This window comes from Oryctolagus cuniculus, chromosome 11, assembly GCF_051225735.1.
Source record: "Oryctolagus cuniculus isolate XC-2025 breed Fujian yellow rabbit chromosome 11, ASM5122573v1, whole genome shotgun sequence".
In the NCBI taxonomy this organism is placed as follows: domain Eukaryota; kingdom Metazoa; phylum Chordata; class Mammalia; order Lagomorpha; family Leporidae; genus Oryctolagus; species Oryctolagus cuniculus.
This window is the reverse complement of record NC_142877.1, coordinates 93,055,257-93,080,121: the sequence shown is the minus strand read 5'-3', so window position 1 is coordinate 93,080,121 and position 24,865 is coordinate 93,055,257. Positions and strand designations below refer to the sequence as shown.

The 24,865-nt window shown below is 40.9% G+C and overlaps 1 long non-coding RNA gene across 2 annotated transcripts; it reads right to left on the bottom strand.

Annotated features, from left to right (window-relative positions):
* Nucleotides 1-2,097: 2,097 nt before the first annotated feature.
* On the bottom strand, nt 2,098-24,844 carry LOC149123565 (uncharacterized). Of its 2 annotated transcripts, none has more exons than XR_016217166.1 (3): nt 24,742-24,844; nt 5,931-6,032; nt 2,098-2,507 (listed from the first exon to the last, which is right to left on the bottom strand). It is a non-coding gene; the product is annotated as an uncharacterized LOC149123565 (long non-coding RNA). The 2 variants fall into 2 exon arrangements; XR_016217167.1 differs by lacking the exon at nt 24,742-24,844 and adding an exon at nt 11,394-11,523.
* Between the last annotated feature and the right edge of the window lie 21 nt (nt 24,845-24,865).

Genomic DNA, 24,865 nt, shown 5'->3' with positions numbered 1-24,865 from the left:
GTAAAATGGTTACTATAATGAGGTAAATTAACATCTCCAACATCTCACATAATTCCTCATTTATTTTTTATTCATGAGTAAGAGAAAGTGATAGACAGATAGCACTCCCTCTACCATAACGGTTCATTCCCCAAATGCCCATAATGGCCAGGACTAGGACAGATCAAGCCTGAAGCAGGAAGTTCAATCTAGGTCTCCCTTGTGGGTAACAGGGAATCCACTACTTGAGCCATTGCATGCTGCCTCCCAGGGTCTGCATTAGCAAGAAGGTGAAATTGGAGACTAGAGTCTGGTATCTAACATAAGCACTCCATTGTGGAATGTAGTTGTGCTTACCAGAGTCATTACCTACAGCCCTCATGCTGTACACTAGAGCTCTTGACTTGGTCAACCTATGCATTTGCTACTTTCTATACACTGACCTACATCTCTCTCACCCCCTAATAAGCACTGTCTTATTACTCTGTACAATGACTTACTCTCACCAGCCCCTGGGAGGCATTTTCTATCTCTGTATTTGAAAATCATTTAAGGTTCTATATATGAATGGTATCATGCAGTATTTTTATTTCTGTAACTGTCATAGTTCCCTTATAACAATACCCTCCAATTTTATCTATGCTGTGACAAGCAAGCAGATTCCCTTTTTAAGGCAGAATAATATTCTATTGTATAGATACTCATAAATACCATGGTTTCTTTTTTTCTATTTTTAAAATTTATCTGAAAGAAAGAGATGCAGAGAGAGTGACTATTTGCTGGTTAGCTTGAAAATTCCCACAAGAGCCAGGGTTGGACAAGGTCAATGTCATGACCCCAGAATTCAATCAAGGTCTCTCATGTGGGTGGCAGGGACTCAAGTATTTGAACCATAACCAGTTTCCTCCCAAAGTGGATGTTAGGAAGAAATCAGAATTTGAAGCAGAGCCAGGACTCAAACCAGGCACTCCAATATTAGTTGCAGGCATCTCAAGTGACATCTTAACTGCTGTGCCAAATGCCTTTCCCTACCATGGTTTATTTATTGATTCATCCATTGACAGACAGTTAGATTGCTTCCATTTCTTGTCTGTTATGAATAATGGAGCAATTAACAGGAGAGTATGGATATCTTTATGAGGTACTGATTTTATTTTTATTGGGTATATGCCCAGAAAAGGGATTTCCAGGTCATATGGTAGTTCTATTTTTAATTTCTTTAGAAACCTCCATACAGTTTTCCATGATGACTATCTCAATCTACATTCTCACCAGCAGTGTACTGTGACTCTAGGTTCTCCACACTCTCACCAGCATGTGTTGCTTTTGACTTTTTGAAAATAATCATCCTGAAGGGATGAAGGAGTAGGGGAAGTTAGTGTCTCATAATGGTTTTGATTTGCATTTTCCTTAATGACTAATAACATTGAGTACTGTTTCATATAACTATTGGCCATTTTTATGCCTTCTTTAGAGAAATGTCTATTCAGATTCCATTGCTATTTTGAACAGGATTATCTGTTTTTCCACTGTGAGTTAAATGAGTTCTTTATAAATTTTGGACATTAGCCCAGTATCAATATATGGTATGCAATTTTTTTCCCAATCCATATGTTGCCATTTCATTTTGTTGGTTGTTTCCTTTGTTACACAAAAGCTACTTAATTTGATGCAGCAACATTTATTTACTTTTGCTACAGCAGTCTGAAATTTAGGTGTGACATCCAAAAGCAAACAAACAACAGAAAGAAAAAAAAACTTTGACATAGCCGATGTCCAGGAGTTTTTGCCCTGTGTTTTCTTCAGGAGTTTTGTAGCTTCAGAACTTAAATTTAAGTATTTTATGCATTCTCATTTGAGTGTGTATATTGTAAAATAAGAATCCAATTTCAATCTTTTGCTTGTTCAAGTCCAATTTTCCTAGCACTAATGTATTGAAGAGACTGTCCTTTCCTCATTGTGTTTTCTTGCTGCCCTTGTCAAAAATTAGTTGCCTTTATATATTTGGATTTCTTTTGGGGATCTCTGCTCTATTCTGCTAATCTGTGTATCTGCTTTGTCAACATTAGGCTATTGTTTTTAAATTTTATTTCTTTGTTTTTATAATTTGAAAGGAAGAGTAACAGAGAGAGAATCTTCCATCCACTGGTTTGCTTCCCATATGCCTGCAACAGTCAGAGCTAGACTAGGCCACAGCCATGAGTCAGGAACTCCACTTGGGTCTTCTAAGTGAGTGGCAGGTACTCAAGTAGTGCAGCCATCATCTGCTGCCTCCCAAGATGTGCATAAGCAGAAAGCTGGATGGAAAGTAGAATAACCAGGACTCAATCCAGGCACGTGGATATAGTTAATTCTAGCTCTTGTTTCCCATATAACATATATTGATATCACCAGAAGATAGTCATTGATTTGAAATGTGTGCTATACTCTAAAGTTTGAAATCCCATCTTCACTAGGCACACTGTCTGCGATGGCACCTCAGGTGTTTCTTCAATAGCCATTCGATCAATCCCCCGTTCCAGTCATTCCTGGAAGATGCAGTATTTAGTCACACCATGAGCACAATTCAAACACAGAATATGCGAGTAAAAGGAAAAAACTGTGCCCTGCACAACCTAAAATCTGTGGTAGAAGATAAAAACTTTTAACCAAAAAGCATAAACAATACAAAATTGAATCTTCCAAAAACTTACATTTTTAAATGACAGAACAACAAAGAGAAACAGATGAACTGACCATCAAAGTGAGACATTTCATTTTACATCTGTAAGTAATGGATATACCTAACAACAACATCAGCAATAACGCAATAATAACAATAAAAATATAGAACATCTTAACAACAAAAGTCTGACATTAAAACCATTTTAAAAAAACACTGCAAACAATTATAGAATATATAATCTTTTCTTGTGTAGGTGGAACAGTTTTAACTATTTCCACCTGGTGATCCATAAAGCTAACTTTAAGAAATGTCAAAGATTGAACTCAAGGAAGTCATTCCCTCTGTCTATAATGTAATTAGGTTACAACATTCAAAGCTGACACGCAAAATTTTATGTGATTGGAAATTAAGAACTTCTAAATAACTGATGAGTCAGTCGAAGAGTAGCTCAATGAAAATTAGAGAATATACATATACACAACCAACTTACTACATATCCAAATTGTAGTTAGTAGCTAAAATAGTTTTTAGAAAAAAATTGTAAAGTTTCAAAATAGTCCAATTAAAAGAGAGGTAAAATTCAAATTAATGAACTTAGCATTCAATTTAAAGTGACAAAGAAATAGGACTAGGGCCAGAGCTGTGGAGTAGTAGGCTAAGCCTCTGCCTGCAGCACCAGCACCCCACATGGGTGCCAGTTTGTGTCCTGGCTGCACCTCTTCCAATCCAGCTCTCTACGGCCTGGAAAAGCAGTGAAAGATGGTCTAAGTGCTTGGGCTTCTGCACTGGCATGGGAATCCTGAAAGAAGTTCCAGGCTCCCGGCTTTGGGTTGGCTCAGCTCTGGCTTTTGCAGCCATTTGGGGAATGAACCAGAGGAAGGAAGACCTGCCTCTCTGTCTCTCCCTCTCTCTGTTTGTAACTCTGCCTCTCAAATAAATAAATAAAAAAAATTTTTTTAAAGAAATGGGGGGCCGGAACCGTGGCTCTCTTGGCTAATCCTCCGCCTGCAGTGCCGGCATTCCATATGGGCGCCAGGTTCTAGACCCAGTTGCTCTTCCTCCAGTACAGCTCTCTGCTGTGGCCTGGAAGTGCAGTGGAGGATGGCCCGAGTGCTTGGGCCCTGCACCCGCATGGGAGACCAGGAAGAAGCACCTGGTTCCTGGCTTCGGATCGGCGCAGCGCCAGCTGTGGCAGCCATTTGGGGAGTGAACCAACGGAAGGAAGACCTTTCTCTCTGTCTCTCTCTCTCACTGTCTAATTCTACCAGTCAACAACAACAACAACAACAAAAAAAAAAAAAAAGAAAAAGAAAGAAAAGAAAAGAAATGGGACTAAGAAGGTTTAAAGAAAATATTTTACATGTGTATACATATATATATATGGATATATACACACACACATCTATATATACACATATTTGTCTAAGAAGTTATATATATGCCAAAAATAATGAAATAGGAAATAAACATAAACTACATAGGAACAATAAAATGGAAAATTATTAAAGTAAATAAAATAAGACTCTAGTGAGAATAATTAAGAAAAAAATTTAAAAGGCCAAATAAATAATATAAATGAAATGTAAATTAAAAGGAATAAAGTGGTAAAATTACATGTTATAGGCAATTCATGGTTTAAAATATTCATATTAGAACTAAATCAATAAAAATATTTAGGTACTGGCATTGTGGCACAGCTGGTTAAGCTGCCACTTGCATCCCATATAACTGTGGGTTCGAATACTGGCTGCTACCTTTCCAATCCAGCTCCATGCTAATGCACCCAGGAAAGCAGCAGAAGTCTGTCAAGTACTTAGGACCCTGTTACCCTCATTGGAGATCTGGATGAAGTTCCAGGCTCTTAGCTTCAGACTGGCCTAGCTATAGTCACTGTGACCTTTTGAGGAGTGAACCAGTGGATGGATATAAGACCTCTCTCTCTGTCAAGTCTTCTCTCTACATATTTTTAATTCATTCACTTCACCTCTATTGTCAGAAGAAATTTTTTCAAATTATGTCTTTTAAAACATTATGTTATATTGAAACAAAGTTCATTATTTACCACTCTATTTGTTATTGTTTATTTTTGATATAATATTAAAGATGTCTTTCCATTTCCTGATACCCTAAATGCTTGCCTTTCAAATACATATATGTATATATTATACATATATAAATATGTAAATAATATATCTAATCCAAACATTAAAAATCTTTGAAAATATATAAAATGTTGTTGAAAAACATAAAATAACCCAAATAAATATCAAAATAAATCATGTTTATAAACTATGAGACTCAATGTTATAAAAATTCTGGGGAATGATAGAAAATTCAAATAACATCTGGTAAGAAAAGTAGTTATCTATGTCACAAAATCTTCAAAAATAGACTCCTAGTGAATAAGGAGTCCATTGTGAAATGTCAAAGTTTACAATTTTAGGACATAAAGTTAAAATTAATATACTTAGGGATCAGGGAATGGAAAGACATCTTTAATAATATATCAAAAATAAACGATAACAAGTTGGGTGATAAATAATGAACTTTGTTTCAACATAACATAATATTTTTTTTTTTATCTTTTTTTTTTTTTTTTTTTTTTTTTTTTTTTTTTTGACAGGCAGAGTGGACAGTGAGAGAGAGAGAGACAGAGAGAAAGGTCTTCCTTTGCCGTTGGTTCACCCTCCAATGGCCGCCGCGGCCGGCGCGCTGCGGCCGGCGCACCGCGCTGATCCGATGGCAGGAGCCAGGAGCCAGGTGCTTTTTCCTGGTCTCCCATGGGGTGCAGGGCCCAAGCACCTGGGCCATCCTCCACTATTTTAAAAGACATAATTTGAAAAAATTTCTTCTGACAATAGAGGTGAAGTGAATGAATTAAAAATATGGAGGACTGGGGCTGGCGCTGTGGTGTAGTGGGGAAAGCTGCCGCCTGCAGTGCTGGCATCCCATATGGGTGCCAGTTCGAGTCCTGGCTGCCTCACTTCCAATCCAGCTCTCTGCTGTGGTCTGGGAGGACAGTGGAGGACAGCCCAAGCCCTTGGGCCCCTGTACCCATTTGGGAGATCCAGAGGGGGCTTCTGGCTCCTGGCTTCGGATCAGCACAGCTCCAGCCATTGCAGCCAATAGGGGAGTGGGCCAGTGGATGGATGGATCTCTCTCTCTCTTGCTCTCCCCTTCTGCCTCTCCTCTCTCTGTGTAACTCCAACTTTCAAATAAACAAATAAATCTTTAAAAATATGTAGGACTAGGCATTTAGAATAGCAGTTAAGTATCTGTGTCCTACCTCAGACTGTGTGGACATAGTTCCTGGTCCCAGCACCTAACTCCAGCTTCCTGCTTATGCAGACTCTTGGAGGCAGCAATGATGACTCAAGGAATTGGGTTCCTGCCACACACGTGGGAGATCTGGATTGAGTTCAGTTTTATTTATATAGAGAGACTATAATTATTATTTGTTAGTAACAGAATTTTACAGAGAACACTAGGAAGCAAACAATTATGAACTGTCATATGCCAGAACTCTGTAGTAGATAAAAAATTTTATGAACATAACATTTTACAACTTGTAGAGGTATATGGTTCCTCACAGTAAAAAAGAAAATTTCAGTATGGCTAAAAAGCATGCTTGTAAACAGATCTAAATATCCTTAGTGAAAAGGATATAAAGTTGTGAATACTTTAGTATCCATATACATCTTACTGATTACTCTTTCTCTGGATAATTCCAATATACAAATATGTTTTAAAACCTAAAACATGAATATTGTTGACAGAAGTACTCATAAACATTTTTAATTACATCAATTCATATGTTCTGGACAATTATGCTTGGATTATTTCTGAAAATTTTAGTAATACGTTGCACAAAGCTAGAAACTATTATAAGCTATTTTATTTTTAATTATGTTTTTACAACATCTGCATGATAGGTAATGTTTTTTTTGACAGGAAGAGTTGGACAGTGAGAGAGAGACAGAGAGAAAGGTCTTCCTTCCATTGGTTCATTCCCCAAATGGCCGCCACAGCCGGCACACTGCGGCTGGCATGCTGCGCCAATCTGAAGCCAGGATCCAGGTGCTTCCTCCTGGTCTCCCATGCAGGTGCAGGGCCCAAGCACTTGGGCCATCCTCCACTGCCTTCCCGAACCACATGGGCACCAGTTCTAGTCCCAGCTGCTCCACTTCCAATCCAGCTTTCTGCTATGGCCTGGGAAAGCAGTAGAAGATGGCTCAAGTCCTTGGGCCCCTGCACCTGTGTGGGAGACCAGAAGTAGCTCCTGGTTCCTGACTTAGGATTGGCGCAACTCCAGCCATTGTGGCCATTTGGGGAGCAAACCAGTGGTTGGAAGACCTTTCTCTCCCTCTCACTGTCTGTAACTCTACCTCTCAAATAAATAAATAAAATCTTAAAAAAAGAAAATATTATTTTCATAGAATCTGGAGATACACAAAAAGCTTTGTGTCCCCATTGAGATTAGAGTAGGAATGACAGATTTGTAACTGTTCAAATTTAGTCAGTTAATTTCATGTGTCTTAGAATACAGATATCACAAAAGAGGTAAAAATCAATTCTGCATAGGAAAGAAAAGGGAAAGTAATAAGGAAGATTTCACAGAGTAGACATGGCAGTTGGAGCAGTAAGGAAAGATTGAACTAGCAGGGTCAGTTCTAGAAAGTCTCCATCCTTCAACTCAACAAATGTGTATCTACAATGTAGGGGAAACAAGCAAAAGTAGTTCCTGATCTCAAGAGTTTATAATCTGAGTTGGGAAAAGGTCCATAAATAAGTAATAGAAGAAAATACAACACAATAATTATATATATATATATATATATATATATATATATATATAGAAAAAAGTACCATAGACATAACAAAGAACAACTTTGTATTCCCAGAGGAATTATGAAATGCTTCTCAGAAGTGGAATGTGGAACTATGAAATGTATCATAAAAGTTTGTCTATATCATCTAATGCACATAACAGGGATCAGACAGATTTACAGTGTTTAAAATCACCAAAATGTAATTATAATCCCATGTACATTTTTGGAAATAAAAAATCTTCATATTCATCCTTTCCAAACATATCAGCTTGTTCTTCTTTCCTTTTCTATAATCTGTATAAAATTATCCTGTTTCTTAAAATCCACAGATTTGTTATAGGCCATTGCTCTTTAAAAACAAATGTATTTTCCTTATAGAATGGCAAATGCCTAAACAGCACTCTGGCCTCAGAATCAGCACTTAAGTCATTCGGATCTGGCTAAAAAGCCCATGAGAGTTTCTCAGGCATGGAAAACCAAGACACTGTGGCAAAAAATGACCTAAATGATTGATCTCTGTGAGATCCCAGTGGAAAGAATGAGCCATCAAAGAAGAAAGTACCTTTCTTTGAAGGGAAAAGAAAATTTCCACTTTAACTATGGCCTTGACTAAATAAGGTCAGAGTTTGTGAACTCAAGAAGCTTCAATAGCCTTGGCAGCTCATGACAAGAGCCTAGGGTGATTACTGACGCCATAAATAACAGTATCAATTGCTAAATCAACAACAGGAGTCACTGTGTACTTACTCCCCATGTAGGATCTCTGTCCTTAATGTGTTGTACTATGTGAATTAATGGTATAACTAGTACTCAAACAGTACTTTATACGTTGTGTTTCTGTGTGGGTGCAATCTGTTGAAATCTTTACTTAGTATATACTAAGTTGATCTTCTGTATATAAAGATAATTAAAAAGGAAGCTTAATGAAGAATGGGATGGGAGAGGGAGTGTGAGATGGGATGGTATGCAGGTGGGAGGGTGGTTATGGGGGGAAAAACCTCTATAATCCAAAAGTTGTACTTTCAAAATTTATATTTATTAAATAAGTTTTCTAAAAAATAAATATATATATTAAAAATGTGTTTTCTTAGTGAAGGTAATAATGGAAACCTTGAAAATAATTTTGTGAAAAATGCTTATAGATGCACCCACTTCTCCAGATATAAAGATTGACAATAGAGATATAGAATGGCTCAATATTAGCAGCAATCTAATAAACCCAGAAACCTATTATGAAATTTAGATCATATACATTTCATTTTAAATACTGATGGCAGCATGCTTGATTTAAGGATGCAGACATTAATTGTTTTGCCTTTATACACAAAAAGTCAAATACACTTTAATAAGTGCTGATTGATTTTACATTGTAGGTAAGGCACCATAAGGAATCAAACTATGATTGCAAAATGTGAATGCATTAATGGAATGACTAAAAAAAATGCCTCCAAAGTAGCAGAGAGGCAGAGTTTATTCCAACATGGAGAATGGAAAGACCCTCACAAAGAAGTAAAATTTTCCACCAGTTCCTGTAGAAAGACAATGGGGACATTCTCCCAGGTAGAAGGAACCATATCAGCAAAGATTTTAGGAACAGAATATGCTCAGAAAATCCTGAAGACTTCAATTGATCATACTATAAATTTACATTAGCAAAATTCCCATAGGTATCACTACTTATAGTGAACATTTGAAATTATAAAACATTCTATGTCTATATCCAGGCTCAATAGGAAAAACTGTCACATTCAATTAAACATGGCTGCTAGTGGTAAGGAGGGAGAAATGGCAACCCATGACATTTACCGTGTCTGGAGAGTAAGGTACTTGAGTCATAGTGAGCATAAGCATAGATAACTGAAAAACTCAGGGTCAGAATCTAAAGGACTAGAAGTCCCAAAATTCCAGGAGTTAGTAGTTAGCTTAGTGGATAAGATACCTGTGTCCCACATCAGATGATCTGAGTAGGATCTCTGGGTCTATCTCCTGACTCCAGCTTCCAGCCAATTCACAGTCTTGGAGGAAGCAGGCACAAGCAGTTGATTTTCCACCACCCGCAGGGGAGACCTGTAGATTGAGCTCCCAGTTCCTGTCTTTGGGTTGGCTTAGCTCCAGCTGTTGCAAACATTTGGGGAGTTAACCAGTGGATGGAAGTTATTTCTCTATGTCCATGTTTGCTTGCTTCTCCTCTCTCTCTTTCTCTGTCTTTCTCTCTTTCTCTGTCACACACTCAGATACACATACACACACACAAATTTTGAAAGATTTTTTTTTTTTAACATTCAAGATGCCAATGAGTTTGTATTTCATTCTCCTGTAGAGGAGCAAAAATATATTTTCCCTTTTATTCATCTGTTTTTTTTTTTAAAGATTTTATTTATTTATTTGACAGGTAGAGTTACAGACAGTGAGAGAGAGAGAGAGAGAGAGAGAGAGAGAAAGGTCTTCCTTCCATTGGTCTACTCCCCAAGTGGCCACAACGGCTGGAGCTGCGCCGATCCAAAGCCAGAAGCCAGGTGCTTCCTCCCAGTCTCCCATGCGGGTGCAGGGGCCCAAGCAGTTGGGCCATCCTCCACTACTTTCCCAGGCCACAGCAGAGAGCTGGACTGGAAGAGGAGCAACCGTGCCCATGTGGGATGCCGGCACCACAGATGGAGGATTAACTTAGTGCGCCACAGCGCCAGCCCCCCCCCTTCTACTCATTTGGGTTATCAGCTGGGAATCTGTGATTAAAGATAGCTAGTTAAAGAAAAGAATACAAATTTCTTTAATGTAAGCTTTACAAGACATTAGAGCCTTCATAAGCAAATTACAACCCAAAGAAATAGTTAAACCTGAGTATTTTTATTCTTGGTTTCATGAAAAGTTGAGAGTTGTGGGAAAATGTACTAAGACCAAACCAAAAAAAAATGAGCTAGGAGATGTAAACGGGAAATTTACTAAGACCTGTTTAGTCATATTCTTTCTTAACATCTACTCCATCTTCAGAAATAAAGATGCATCTTTCTCTTGAGTACAGGGACAGCCTATTTCACATGACAGTCTTACAACCAGCCTCCAGGGAAGGAGAGAGTCTTTCCTGCAAATGCCATTTCTTAAATTCCTTCAGCATAAAATATTTAATATGTCAAGGTGCCATATTTTGTAGTACTGTGCCCTGAACTTTGTCACTTCTTTTATAATTTAATTACAGAAGTAATGCATTGCTTTTATAAAGGATTTTCTATAGCCCAAACCACATACGGGAAAGTGAAAAATTCTCTAGTACTACTCTAAAGAAGGAATAAATCATGGTATGGTCTTCTAATTTTTATACATACATATACAAGAAGTTGTAAAATATATACTGTATATAGACTGTTTCAATATAAAATTGATTCCCGTTACATGCATAGTCTTACAATTCACTTTAAAATTTTCTTTTAATTTATTTGCATTTTTTATTTAAAAGGCAGAGAGAGAGAGAAAGAAATAGCTTCCATTTCCTGGTTCACTTGTTAAGTGCCTAAAACAGCCAGGACGAGTCTAGGCAAAGTCAGGAACCAAGAACTACATATAGGTCTCCCAAGTGGGTATCAAGAACCTGAGCAGGAAGCTATATTGGAAACAGAGCCAAGACTCTGACCCAGGTACTTCTATATGAGATAAGTTGTCCCAAGCAGCATTGTAACTGCTGGGACAAATACCTGACCCACAATTCTCATTATTATATAAACATCTTTTCGGGCTGGCGCCGCAGCTCACTAGGCTAATCCTCCGCCTTGTGGCGCCGGCACACCGGGTTCTAGTCCCGGTTGGGGCACCGGATTCTGTCCCGGTTGCCCCTCTTCCAGGCCAGCTCTCTGCTGTGGCCAGGGAGTGCAGTGGAGGATGGCCCAAGTGCTTGGGCTCTGCACCCCATGGGAGAGCAGGATAAGTACCTGGCTCCTGCCATCGGATCGGCGCGGTGCGCTGGTTGCAGCGTGCCAGCCGCGGTGGCCATTGGAGGGTGAATCAACGGCAAAGGAAGACCTTTCTCTCTGTCTCTCTCTCTCACTGTCCACTCTGCCTGTCAAAAAAAAAAAAATATATATAAACATCTTTTCATGAAAAAATAGAGATTTATCTCAACTTTTTAAGTTACAACATAATATGTTATTGTATGGTCCAGTATTGATAGCACTGATCTATTCTTTAGCTAACTGGGAGCCACTGAAACTTTTCAGTGGGAAAAGGAAACCATTATAATTTTTAAAACCTGGAAACTACTGAAAGGATAAATTTTAAAGAGAAATAGGAGATAAAGAAGACAGGGGATTATAACAATAGTTTAAAAAAACTGCAAAAATGAGAGCTTGAATTGCGATTAACTGTAAGAAATGTTTCAGATAATGTACAACTTAGCATGTAGGACAAGAAGGATAAGGAATGGAAAGGCCAAGTGAATGATTAGGTAGATCAGGAAGCTATCTCTAGAGAAAGGGAACAGAAGGATATAAAATAGCTTATTTGGGGAATCTCCTGCCTGTCTTTTTTTGTTTTCTCAATGTTCCCATCATCTTATCACTTTCCAAATAACATCATCCTAATCACAATATTTCCCAAATCCCCATGATTTGATCTATTTTCACCACCACTGTTCCTATTAATGCCCTTTTCACTCCCTTTCAGTACTAAACTCCCACCTCAAATTCATCCAACACTACTGTTAGGGTAATTTTACTATAGGTCAAAAGTCAAGGTGGGGGAGGCTGCATTGTGGTGCAGCTGATCAAGCCATCACTGTTGATGCAAGAATCCCATAAAGGAGCACTGATTGAGTTCCAGCTGTTCTGTGTTTGATCCAGCTCCCTGCCAATGTACCTGGGAAAGCACCAGAAGAAGGTCCAATTGCTTGGGTCCACACTACCTTCATGGAAGACCTGGATGAAGTTCCAGGTTCTACTTTGGGCTGGACCAGCACTGACTGTTGTCATCATTTGAGGAGTGAAAAAGCAGATGGAAGATTCTCTCTGTCTTTCAAATCAATCAATCCATTTTAAGAAATCAAGGTGGGAGTGGAAGGTTAGCTCAGTAGTTAAGATACTGCTTGGGTTAACTGTATTCCACATTAGAGTGCCTGGCTTCACATTCTCTCTTCACACTCAACTTCATTTCCCTGTTAATGTCTACCCTGGGAGGCAGCAGGTGATGTTTCAAGTTTTTTAGTCCCTTCCAACCATGTAGGAGACCTGGACTGTGTTTCCAGCCTTTGGCTTCAACTTGGCCCAGCCCTTGCTGTTGTAGACACTTTAGGAGTGAATTAGCAGATAGAAAATCTCTCTCTCTCTTTCTTTGTATCTCTGTCTTTCAAATAAAAATGGATTTTAAAAACAAAAAAAGTCACTATATTTTCAATGGTATTCATTAGGGTTCTGTAGAGAAACAGAAGCAATAGATTATATACATATAGATACAGAGATGATATAAAGATTAGAGAGATAGAGAGTGATACAGCTGGAGGTGGAGGTGGAGGTGGATACAGACACAGGGAAGGAAATGGGATGGGATGAGGTTGGAAAAAAGAGATGGTGATGGAGGTTAGAATGGGGGCAGGATGGAGACAGAGATGGGCATAGGGACAACATAGTCAGAGATGGAGATGGAGATTGATATATTATGGGAATTGATACATATGACTATGGAAGCTGAGAAGTCCTATCATCTTTCATTTGCCAACTGAAAAAAAAAAAAAAAACAGGAAAATTGGTGAGGTACTTCTATCTAAATCTGAATGCCTGACAGTTGGGGTTCCAGTGATTTAAATCCTGGTCTAGGTCTGAAGAGTTGAGAACAAAATTATCACTGTTCAGTAATAGGAGAGGATGAGTGTCCCAACCCAAATAGAGATGAAACTCATCCTTCCTCTTCCTTCTCGTTCTATTCAGTCTCTCAATGGATTGGGCCATCCTTGCCCACATTGTTGAGAGTCTACTGACTCAAGTGCTAACCTCCTCAGAAGCCCTAACACAATTATCCAGAAGTAAATCTTGCCAGTTATCTGGGCAACCCTTTGCCCAATTGAGTTGGTATATACAAATAACCACCACAGTTACTAATATATACTACATGTCGGGCACTGTTTTTGCCTTGAACATATGTTGTTGTATCACTAAGTCTTCACAGAAAGCCACCTTTTGATTTTATGACTTTGATGAAAGTATTCAATATCACCTGAAAGTCAGTATTCTCATCTGTAAAATAGGGTAAAAGTTATCTACTTCATGCATCTGTGGCATGGAAAATATTAATGAACGTTAATCATTTAGTATGACCCTGCATACAGTAAGAATGGAAATATTAGCTTTCGTTAGCTAAGTTTTAACTGGACCGAAAACAACTTCTGAAGCCTAACAAACTTTCCAAATTTTTTGCCTATTGTATGAAGGGTCTTCAGAAAGTTTATGTAACACTAAGCGTGCATTTTAATTTTTGCACTGAAGTAAACTTACCTTTTAATTCCATTTCCATGAACTTTCTGAAGTACTCCAACATAATTCTGCATATGCTCCAAGTTTCCACATCTCACTGTCTTAGCCCATGCTGTCCTCTTGGACTAGGATGCCTTACCCATAATTATAAATTATCCTCACCCTTATAAGTCCCAATCACATGAAAATATTTTGTGATTTTCCCATGTGGTGGTCATCTCTCACCTCCTTCAACTGTCAAAGCATTTGGTATGTAGCTGTCTAACAACATTTTTCTTTATCAAGAATTCTATTTTTTAAATGTTTATGTATATGCCATAAAGTATATGGGATGCATAAATATACATATATCTTTACTTTTTGGCTCTGAACATTCTGTAGAATTTAGGAGCAGAATCAATGTTTTATCCTTTATGAAATCTAAAATAGTATATTTATATAACTGGTACAACAAAACTATTTATTGAGGTCTATGCAAGGTATCTTTCATTTGTCCCTCGAAACCCCACTCATCCTGCTGTCTGCACTGTCAGGCTGATCTATAGACCTCATCAGCAAGCAATGGAGAGGAACAGGCAAGAGATCAGAGGAAAGGCAGGCCATAAAGTCAAGTTCTGGCCCTTTCCTCTCAGAGTCACCCTGGGCTGGCCGAATCCCTTGACTGAAAGTCATTGCTCTATTCAAAGTGGTTAACTTTACAGGATCCTGTCCTTTCCAAATGCAGTAATTATTCTAGCCACTTGTCCATTTGGACACAGAGGCCATCAGCTCTAGGTTACTACACAGCCCCTACCTTCATAGAGTGTGATCCTGGAATGATCCTAATTTGGGTATGCCATTTTTTTCTTATTGGAATCTATGGAAAATTGCCAAAGACTTGAACAAACAAAGCTGCAGTTGTAATACTTCCCTCCTTCCCTTTCCCTTTCCCTCTTCCCCCAATTGTAAAGTGGGTAATGCAGAACCACCTGCCCGGAGCACATGGACTTCTTTAACCCCCTTTGATTGGATCACTCTATCCCCTATTGTTCCACTTCCTTCCTCATCCCTACTAAAGGACCTCATCCCTCAGCAGGGGTGTGTCATTTTCTCCCCAGTCTGACTCAGGTGTCATCCCTCTCTGGCTTTATGTCTCCTGGAATACAGTGCCAGCTCCTACCATTTGGTACTGAAACCTGGAACCTCCTCTATCAGCCTGATTTTCTGAGTGCTACCTGGGACTCAGTCAACTGTGGTGCTTACTTTGGCTAAGCAGTGAGTGGCCTGCAACTTGGAGCCTAGTTGCCTTGCAATAGGGAACAGCTCTTATTGCCTGATTGCTACATGAGCAAGGCAGAGATCCTTTCAGGACTCTTACTGGTTATTGTGGAAAACCCCAGTTCATTCTCCTCCCTCTTCTCAGTTCCTCTCCTTCTCATCCCACTATCTGACCTCCAGACTGGACACCATTTGCCATTTGATCCTGGCATCCATCAGCAGCCTCACTTCTCCATAACCTCGGAGGTAAGGGCCCCAATCTCTCCCAGTAGTGCCCTGGGATAGATATCTCTCTCCTTGATTGGTCCCTGGGGGGACCCTTCCTGCTGAACATCCCAAAGACACTCTGCCACTCACCAGGTTGTTTTTGTCTCAGCACTTCCTGGACCAAGGGACACCTTGCAAAATGTCACTACCCCTGCCCTTTTTTTTCTCTAGCAGCATGAGGGCAGACAGTCTGTGCCCTCTGATAGTCCTCTGTGCTGCCTTCTAAGAAACCTTGGGACTCCAGGGCTAGGTTCTGACCTTAAGTCTCAAAATCTCCTCTGCCTTTGCATCCAGATTTGGTCAAAATACTCACTGGATGACCAGACTCATTGGCCCAAATTCAGGACCTTCAACCCTAACCTTTTACAGGATATGAATAAATTTCTCTAACAAAATAGCAAATGGTCCGAGGTCTTCTACATCCAGGCCTTCTTCTTGCTCTGCTCCCGCTCCTCCCTTCATTCCTCATGTTCTGCTTTCCAGCTCCTCCTTGCCAAGGCTCCAGAACCGCACACACCCAAGACACTGCCCAAGATTTCCAAGCCACCTTTCCCTAAAGAACTCCTCCTATTTCCTCCTCCTCCATTTCAGATCCTAACCTGGAGGATGGACCCCGTCTCTGCCACCCTTCTGTCTCTTCCCCTGTCCAGCCTCCTTCTACCCCCCATTCCTGATTGACCTCCCAGTTCTTCTTCCTCTCCTTCAGCCCCATCCTCTCACCCCTTCCGTTCCAAGACTCAGCCCTACAATGTATTGTCCTCTGGGAGGCAGCAGGAGCGGACAGCACTGTCTGATCCACGTTCCTTTTCCTATGGCTGATACGTCCCAAAACGAGGACTGGCTTGGCTCCTTCTCTGAGAATCCCAGTAAATATCGAAATGAGTTCCTCTGACTGAGTCAGCTGTACCACTTCACCTGATCAGATATCTATTGTATTTAAATTTCACACAAACCCCTGAGGAGTGGACCCACATTTGGCAAGTGGCCTGCAAGCATGCTGGCCACCTCCAGGAACAAAACAGGAACCTACACCAGTGGCTGATGATGCTCTGCCCATAACCAAACCTCCCTGGACTTACCAACCTGAGGATGCAGGCATCCTGTGTAGGGGCCTTATGGTGACATGCCTCAGAAGGCACGATAAAAAATTCCCATACCCAATTATGATAAGATTCAGGAAATTACCCAGTGTTCCAATGAAAACACCTCTCTTTTTATGGCCTCACAGAAGCCATTACTAACTTTATCATTTTGAATCACAACATCCCTGTGGCTACTCTCTTTATATATGTCCAATTTATCAGTCAGTCGGCCCCATACATTTGGAAATTAGAAATTAGAGCAAGGATCCCAAACTCAGCAGCAGGAACTTTTAAAATGTTGCCTTCTGAGGACAAAGCCAAATGGGAGAAGGAGAGACACTTGAAAACCAAATACCTTGGGGCTGGAACTGTGGTGTAGTGGGTAGTAGTGCCAGCATCCAATGTGGGTGCTGGTTCGAGTGGTAGCTGCTCCATTTCCGATCCAGCTCTCTGCTATGGCCTGGGAAGGCAGTGAAAGATGGCCCAAGCGCCTGGACCACTGCACTCATGTGGGAGACCTGGAAGAAGCTCCAGGTTCCTGGCTTTGGATCAGTGCAGCTCCAGCTGTTGCAGCCAATTGGGGAGTGAACCAACAGATGGAACTCTCTCTCTCTCTCTGTGCCTTTCCTTCTCTATATAACGCTGATTTTCAAGTAAATAATTAAATAAAATAAATAAATCTTTAAAACAAAAACACCAAATACCAGTTCCTTACATTAGCCTTAAATCTACAAACATCTCAACCAATCAGGGCCCCCAGCACAAATTCCTCCAGACATATTCCGATGGCCCCTCCTGGTGTGTGCTTCTGATGTGGAAACCTGAACGCTGGGCAAATGTTTGCCCAAATCCTTGGCCTTCCTCTAACCCACATCCAAATTGTAGACACTAGGGACATCAGAAGATGGACTGCCCCCAGGGCTGGACATTCAGCCTTCATTCAGTCTGCAGAAACAGAAAATTCTCTTTACATGCAGCCCCTAGAATGAGGAGGTTTAGGCTCCCCTGCCCCAACTGCTTATAGCAATGTGTCCAGAGAGCCTATGATCACAGGGATGGTGGCTGGCTGCCCATTTACATTTGTGGTCACTATCAGGAGACTTTCTCCCTTCTTTCCAAATGTCCCAGTTTTTCCAATATTAGTTTCCAACCTAACATAGGAAGCTCAGGGAAGGTACAGTATCCCCAAATTACCCTGCCTGTTCTCTGCATATTGGGAGACCTAACCCTCCCTCATTCTTTTCTAGTCATGCCCCAATGTCTGATGGCTCTCCTGGGACAAGATCTTCTTCAGAAGTTGGGAGCCTCCCTCCATATTCCCCCATAATTATCACAACAAGCCCCACATGGTTGGCAACCTTTCTTCTGTGACCCTCAACCTGAACCACCTCCTTACCAACCATGTTGTCTGGGACACAGACAGCCCCCAGCTGCCTCTCACCAGGAGCCTATTTTAATCTCCCTGAAAGACCCAGCCTCTTCCATCACCAACTCTCAATACTCCTGCGTCTATCTATTCTTAACATTCAACATCTTCTCTAATCTAATCTGCTCATCCCCACCTGCTTACCCTGTAACACTTCTACCTTAGGGGTAAAAAAAAAAAAATCCTAACGGCCAGTACTGATTAATCCAGAACCTTAGGAAAATCAATGCAGCAATACTTCCAACACGCCGGATAGTACCTAAACGCTTATACCCTGCTATCTACCATACCCCACAGTACTACACATTTCTCTGTATTGGACCTAAAAAATGTCTTTTTCATTACTCCTTTACACCCCTCTACCAAGCCCTTGTTCACTTTCACCTGGACTGATCCTGAGATCTACACATCCCAACAACTCACATGGATAGTGCTTCAGGGACAGCCCCAATTTTTTGGTCAGGCTCTCCAAAAGGACTTCCTCTGTCTTCAACTTAATCTCAGTCACCTGATACAATATGTAGATGACTTATCCTTGGTAGCCCTTCTCCCAAGGTCTGCAGGAGACACACCATCAGTCTCCTAAATGCTTTGGCCTCTACATAGAAGGCCCAACTAGTCTCCTCTTCTGTTATCTACCTCAACTTTAAACTCACTCCAGGAAAATGTTCCTGAAAGACTTGCTCTTTTGCTGGGCACTCCTTTACCATCCCCTAAGCATGAATTTCTATTGCTTTTAGGCCCTTTTAATTACTTCAGGATCTGGATACTAAACTTCTCCCTCATAGCCCAACCTCTGTATGAGGCAGCCAAGCCCTAGAAGAATTCCTCTATGCCCCTTCCTCCTTTCTCTCTGTTATTCACACCCTTAACACCTCCCTCAGCAAAGCTACCTATTTATACCTTCCTAATCACTCCAAAACCACCTTCTTGCCCCTTCATTCAGCCAATGGCCAAGCTCTAGGTCTCTGTCAAAGGTCAGGAGATACCGCTCATCCTGTAGCCTATCTCTCTAAACAACTGGATGCAGTTTACCAGGGGTGGCCATTATGCCTCCACATCCTAACCACAGCAGCCTTCTACTCCCTGAAGCTAACAAACTGACTCTATATAACAACCCTCCCAACTGTTCTGACTCATCATTTTATCTGGGATCTACTGAGTCACTGCACATTCCTCTCCCTCTCCCCCTCTCAACTCCAGGTACTTCATGCCTGTTATTGGATCCTGCCATAACTTACCAACAGTGCAAGATCCTTAACTCAGCCATCTTACTCCCTGGTAATCCACCAATCCACCATCTGCTTCCCTTTCCCATTGTTGTTCTGAAGTGTTAGACTTAACCTCAATCACTTCACTCACTTTCTTGATAGCCATATACCAGTAGCTCCCTGAATGTTTTACTGATGGAAGTTCATATACAGCTCCTCCTTATCAGGCAGGGTATGCAATCATAAAGATATAATGATGATTAATCCTGTTTTCCCCTTCAACAGGTCATAGAAGCCACCTCACTTCTACCCAGGACCTCTTCCCAAAGGTAGAACTAATAGCCCTAACCAGGGCCCTCACTCTAGCAAAGAACAAAGCCATCCACATATATAAAGACTCCATGTATGAATGCAACAGAATTCACTCCAATATCTTAATTTGGAGGGAAGGACATTATCACTCAAAAAGAAACACTCATAATAAATGGACAACTCATAGAAAAGCTCTTGGAAGCAGCCCTGTTCCCCTCACAGATGGCCATCATTCATTGTAGAGAACATCAGCATCATGGCCAATATAATTCTAGAAATAACAATGAGGCAGATGGGGTAGCAAAGGAGGCAGCACTGGGATCCCCTATCCATCACTACCTGATCCTAACCCACTCACATCACCTCACCCCTCATATTCCCACATGGAACAAGAATTTCTATCTTCTCATCAAGGAAAGGAGATTAACAGATGGTGGTACCTCTATGACAAATTAGTCCTTCCCCAGGCCCATCCCCAGCTAATCTTACACTACCTACACAACCTCTCCCACCCCAACCTGAAGTCACTGCAAATCTTTCTAAAATCCCAGATGTACCTCATGTCTAGGGACCAAATTAGTTTACTGAGTATCTGATTTCTGCAGTACTTTTTAAAGAACAAACCCTGTTTACAATCAAACTCCCTCTTTCTGCAACTCATCAAGCACAGGGACCTCTCCCCGGCTCAGACTGGCAGGTAGATTTTACACAGATGCCCCTATAAAGAAGTTTCAATACCTCTTAGTGATGGTAGACACCTTAGGGTGGGAAGAGGCCTTCCCCATTAGTAATAAATGAACATCCATTGTTGCTTCTATCTTGATACAAGATATTATTCCTCATTTTGCAATCCCCACCTCCCTTAAATTGGATAAGGGGTCAGAATTCATGCCCTCCATAACCCAGCAGGTGGTCCAATACCTCTAGATTCCTTGGAAACTCCATATTCCATATCATTCCCAGTCCTTAGGGAAGGTGGAATGCACTAATAGGTCACTAAAAAACACCTTGACCAAATTGCCATTGAGACACACCTCAACTGAATCAAATTATTAGCCCTGGCCCTCCTCAAATTGAGGGTCATGCCTGAAAACCCCCTCCAAATCAGCCTTCAACATCCTGCTTGGACTTCCCTTCCCCCCCGCCCCGGATTCCTGCCCTCACCCCCTACAACCCTGCCTCCTCCTCTGCTTCAAACTCTGTCCCACATCATGTTCGTACTCTAGAACCACTCAGATTCACATCATCCTCAATCCCTGCCCCTCACTGACTCCCACTCTTCCATCAAGCTGGGAGGTTCAATTTGCCTCTCCATTTCCCAGTCTGGTACCTTCCTGCAACTCAATGGCGGGACCTTACTTGGTCACCCTGGCTACATCCATGGCTTTAAAGGGTTATCCACCCTGCATCCATCCATCAGATCTTAAACTACTCCCCCTTTATGTTTATCGTTCCACCCTTGCTGGATCCACTTCACTGAAAATTTACTGACAGCTCTTCTGGAAGGAGAAGAGACTTCTAGCCAATGGCCTCTGGCTCTTGTTGCCATGTGCTGGTCTGTCCTCAGGTGCAATCATAGCCCTAATCGTGGGTGCAAGCCTAGCATCAGTCACCCCAACTAATTGGAGTTGTGGTGAGAAATTTCTCTTAGTGCTCCTATTCCTTTTTTTGGGAAACAACAATTTACTCTTGTCATTTCCAACCTGGTCTCTCTACATTGCCCAGCCTACTCCACCACAACCGCCCCTCCTCAACTCCTCCACATCCCTACTGTTTGAAACTAATCCCTCAGGTCTGCATGTTGGGTTGGTACCCAAGCCTCAACCTCATGGTGGCTTTTCACCCCAGTTCCTTGTAATGTCTGGCCCATCTCAGCTGTCACCCTCTTCTATCACATAAAAAAAGAGACAGCCTTTTAAGCAAGACAATCCCAATCTAACATTTGTAAAATTTGCTCAGAATGTTCTAACACCATTTCTACAACAATTTAATGGATTTTTCTCCACGTCCCAGGAATTCATGCTAATCACTGAAAGTATAATTCAGGTTCCCCCCCAGGGACAGACCCATCACACATAACCAGGGCATCATTGCCAGGGGGTCATCCAGTAGGTGGGCACATACTCAAACTATTCACTATCTCTATACATTCCCCCAAAACAACCACGGGTGGATCAACTGGTGATTGGCTAAACCTGACCCCCAATTTACCTTGTCTGCTATATGCTACATATACCTCCTACTACCGCCAGTCTGAGCTCTCTCCCCACATCCTCCTTTTGTCAGGGCCGCTCCCAACCCTGGATTTCCCCTTTTCAGTCTTTCCTATCCAGAGCCCTTCACAGCCCAAGACTACCAATTACTTTCCTCTCCCTCCCCTACCCGCATCCTCCTTCATCAAAAGACTGGAGGGCTGACATCTGAGAAGCCCGTGATGTCACCTATTTCAATACAAATACAGCTCCTAATGGCACATTTATGTACCACCTTCAGTGCCTACCACCAAGAATCACCTGTCACCATATTAACTCCTCCTCAGAACCATTTCATGGGGAAGCCTAGAAGTAAAAGGGTGTATTCTCTGTAGGGATCAGGCTTGCATGTGCCTTCCCTCCAACTGGACTGGGGCCTGTATCTTTGCCTATCTACTCCCCTCCATATCTAACACCACAGATGAATTAATTCTCCCCATCCCTGTTGCCCACTTCTTCAGGCACCTGGACTCGGAGTCCTGGGAGGCAACTATTGGAACTGCCAAACTAGGGACCTCCCTAGATAAGTTCAAAAGGATATCCAGAGCCTTCGGAGAATTCCTAGACAACGTAGCCGCTCAGCTAAGTGATCACCTCTAGGATCAGGTGGAGCCTCTGGTGACAGCAGTTCTCCAAAATCATCAAGGCCTAGATCTTAAGACCATAAAGAAGTGGAGGGTGGCTATGCTTGTTCTTTGGGGAAGAATGCTAATTCTTCGTTAACAAGTCCAGCGCAGTCATGGAAAAGATCGAAAAACTCCAGAAACACGCAGCCTCTTTGTCAGGCATGGGGCACCCTGCCACCATCTTTGGAAATATTCCCAACTGGCTCTCACACTCCTTATGGTAATTTTGCTTCTACTAACCTTGCTTCCTTGTCTTGTCAACCTGATACAGAAGTTCCTCATCCACCAAGTGACTGCATTTCCCAAACTGCTACCAGAGAACATGTCAAGACCATGCTACCCCTTCAGGCACCAAGGGACCTTCACTCCCTTTCTATGCCACTCAACCTTCAGAAAGCAGCAAGATACAATGACTCCTTGTACCCAAGTCCTTGTGTCTCCCCCACTCCTTGTTATACCCCTTTAGAGTCCAGAATGACAGGAAATTACCAAAGACTTGAACAAACATCATAATACTTCCCCCTCCTCCCTTTCCCCCCATTTCCCTCCCCAAACTGCAAAACCTGAAATGCAGAACCACCTGCATGCTCTTTGATCTTTGGATCCCCTATTGTTTCACTTCCTTCCCCAGCCCTACTTAAGGACCTCATTCCTCAGCAAGGCTGTGTCATTTTCCCCTGCCTCTCTCCCTCGGATTGAGATGGCTGGTGTCCCTCTCTGCCTGATAATAAAGCTTGTCTGGTCTATCAAGGTCAGTTTCCTTTCTTGACATCTGATACAAAGTGCCAGTTCCTAACAGGATCCACCTAGTCATAGTTCCCAATGAATGTTTAGATAAAGAGAAGATTTGCAGAAATAACTCCCTATGAATTAAAGAAGAAAAAGCTATTTCTTAGATTGAAGACAATAGTGTTGTTAGAGGCTGGAGGAAACTGAACGATGATTCGAACTACTAAAGGAAATGCTTTAGGAAGTTAGTTAATGGTAAACAGAAGGATAACAAAATAGCACAGAGGAGGACCTAATTGCACAGAACTCAACTGGCAAACTTGCCTGTATTTCTCCAATGGTGCTTAGCAGAACAAGATCAAGAGGGCTGTTAAAGCAAAACACAAGTGAAAGGGTTTAACTAAATTGGGAATGATAGGAGATTAAGAAGGCCTGGCATCCAAAGGTGCTAAGAAGGATCACAAATGAGACCTAAATAGAAGTCTGAAAGGAGGTAAGTGAAGCCAAGAATAGACTAATGGGTAATCTTTCATTTTTAGTCCATTTAGAGAAAGCATCTATCAGACTAATTGTGCAACATTACAGATATCAAAAGGGATGACTTTTTAAAAAATTTACAGCTAGATATGGCTTTGTTTTCTTGAAATATAGTTTAATGTGTCAATAGGTAGGCATTCTATAATTTAAACTAACTATAGATAATAGGATTTGGATAATAATATTCAGAAATTTCTCTTCGGTGTCCTTTTGAAATTTTGATTTTGCAAATACACATTCACTTTATATAACTTAAATCTTTAAATTTGCCTGTACATTTCATTTCAATTTTTATTTAGCTTCCAAGATTCTGCATTTCTGACTAAGGACCAGAAGATTTTAGACCTTGATGTAAGGTAACCACAAGGGAAAGGAAAAAAGAGAAGAAATGCAAAATAATTACATTAACAAAACAATCAAGTTCTTGATTACAATATGAAAACAAGAGAAATCACTTAGAAACTCTTCACAAAAGTTGCCAGGGGAACCATATTTGTACATTTCCTGGTTCTCAAAATGTACCCTATGATGTCTCCCCCTATCTCTCTCTCTCTCTCTCTCTCTCTCTCTCTCTCTCTCTCGCTGTTTTTTTGGAAATCTCAACAAAAATCTCATCTAAGCTCATGATTTCTTTGTCATTCACCTCTTAAATTCATTCTTTAATGCTCACATCACATAATCCACTAAACTAGCAGTATATAAAAAGGCATTGATTTTTTTTTCTCCAAAAGTTATGAGTACAGCCTGCAACAAAAATGCTTGGTGTCCCTGGAGCCTCTAAAAATAAGCAAGTGTAAATTGGTTTTGCCTCTAAGTGTATTTCACTTTTGTTTACTCTCTATCCACTTTTAGATTATAAGTTCCTCCAGGACAGGCACTAGATCTACAATTTTTTATATAATTCCCCACAGAAATTAGACAGGTCTAAACCCACAGTAAGAGGTAAGTAACTTTTTTCAACTGTTATTACATAGAAGATTAAAAAGTAATTTTGGAAACTATGAATTGGCTTTCGATTTGTTAAAATGAACTCAAGTCTTAGATTTTTGCTATAGCTAAACAATCACATCTAAGTAAGAACTGAAGAGAAAAAAAAAAAAAACTTTTCATTTTGTTTTACCTAGTACGTGAAGGTTTTAACCTGGTTTAAACTGGATGCAGATTGAAGGGAATGGCCATTTCTTCCTGTAGTCATTGCCACCTGTGGTAGGTGTGGCCTTCCTTTGTGAAACAGAATAGACAAA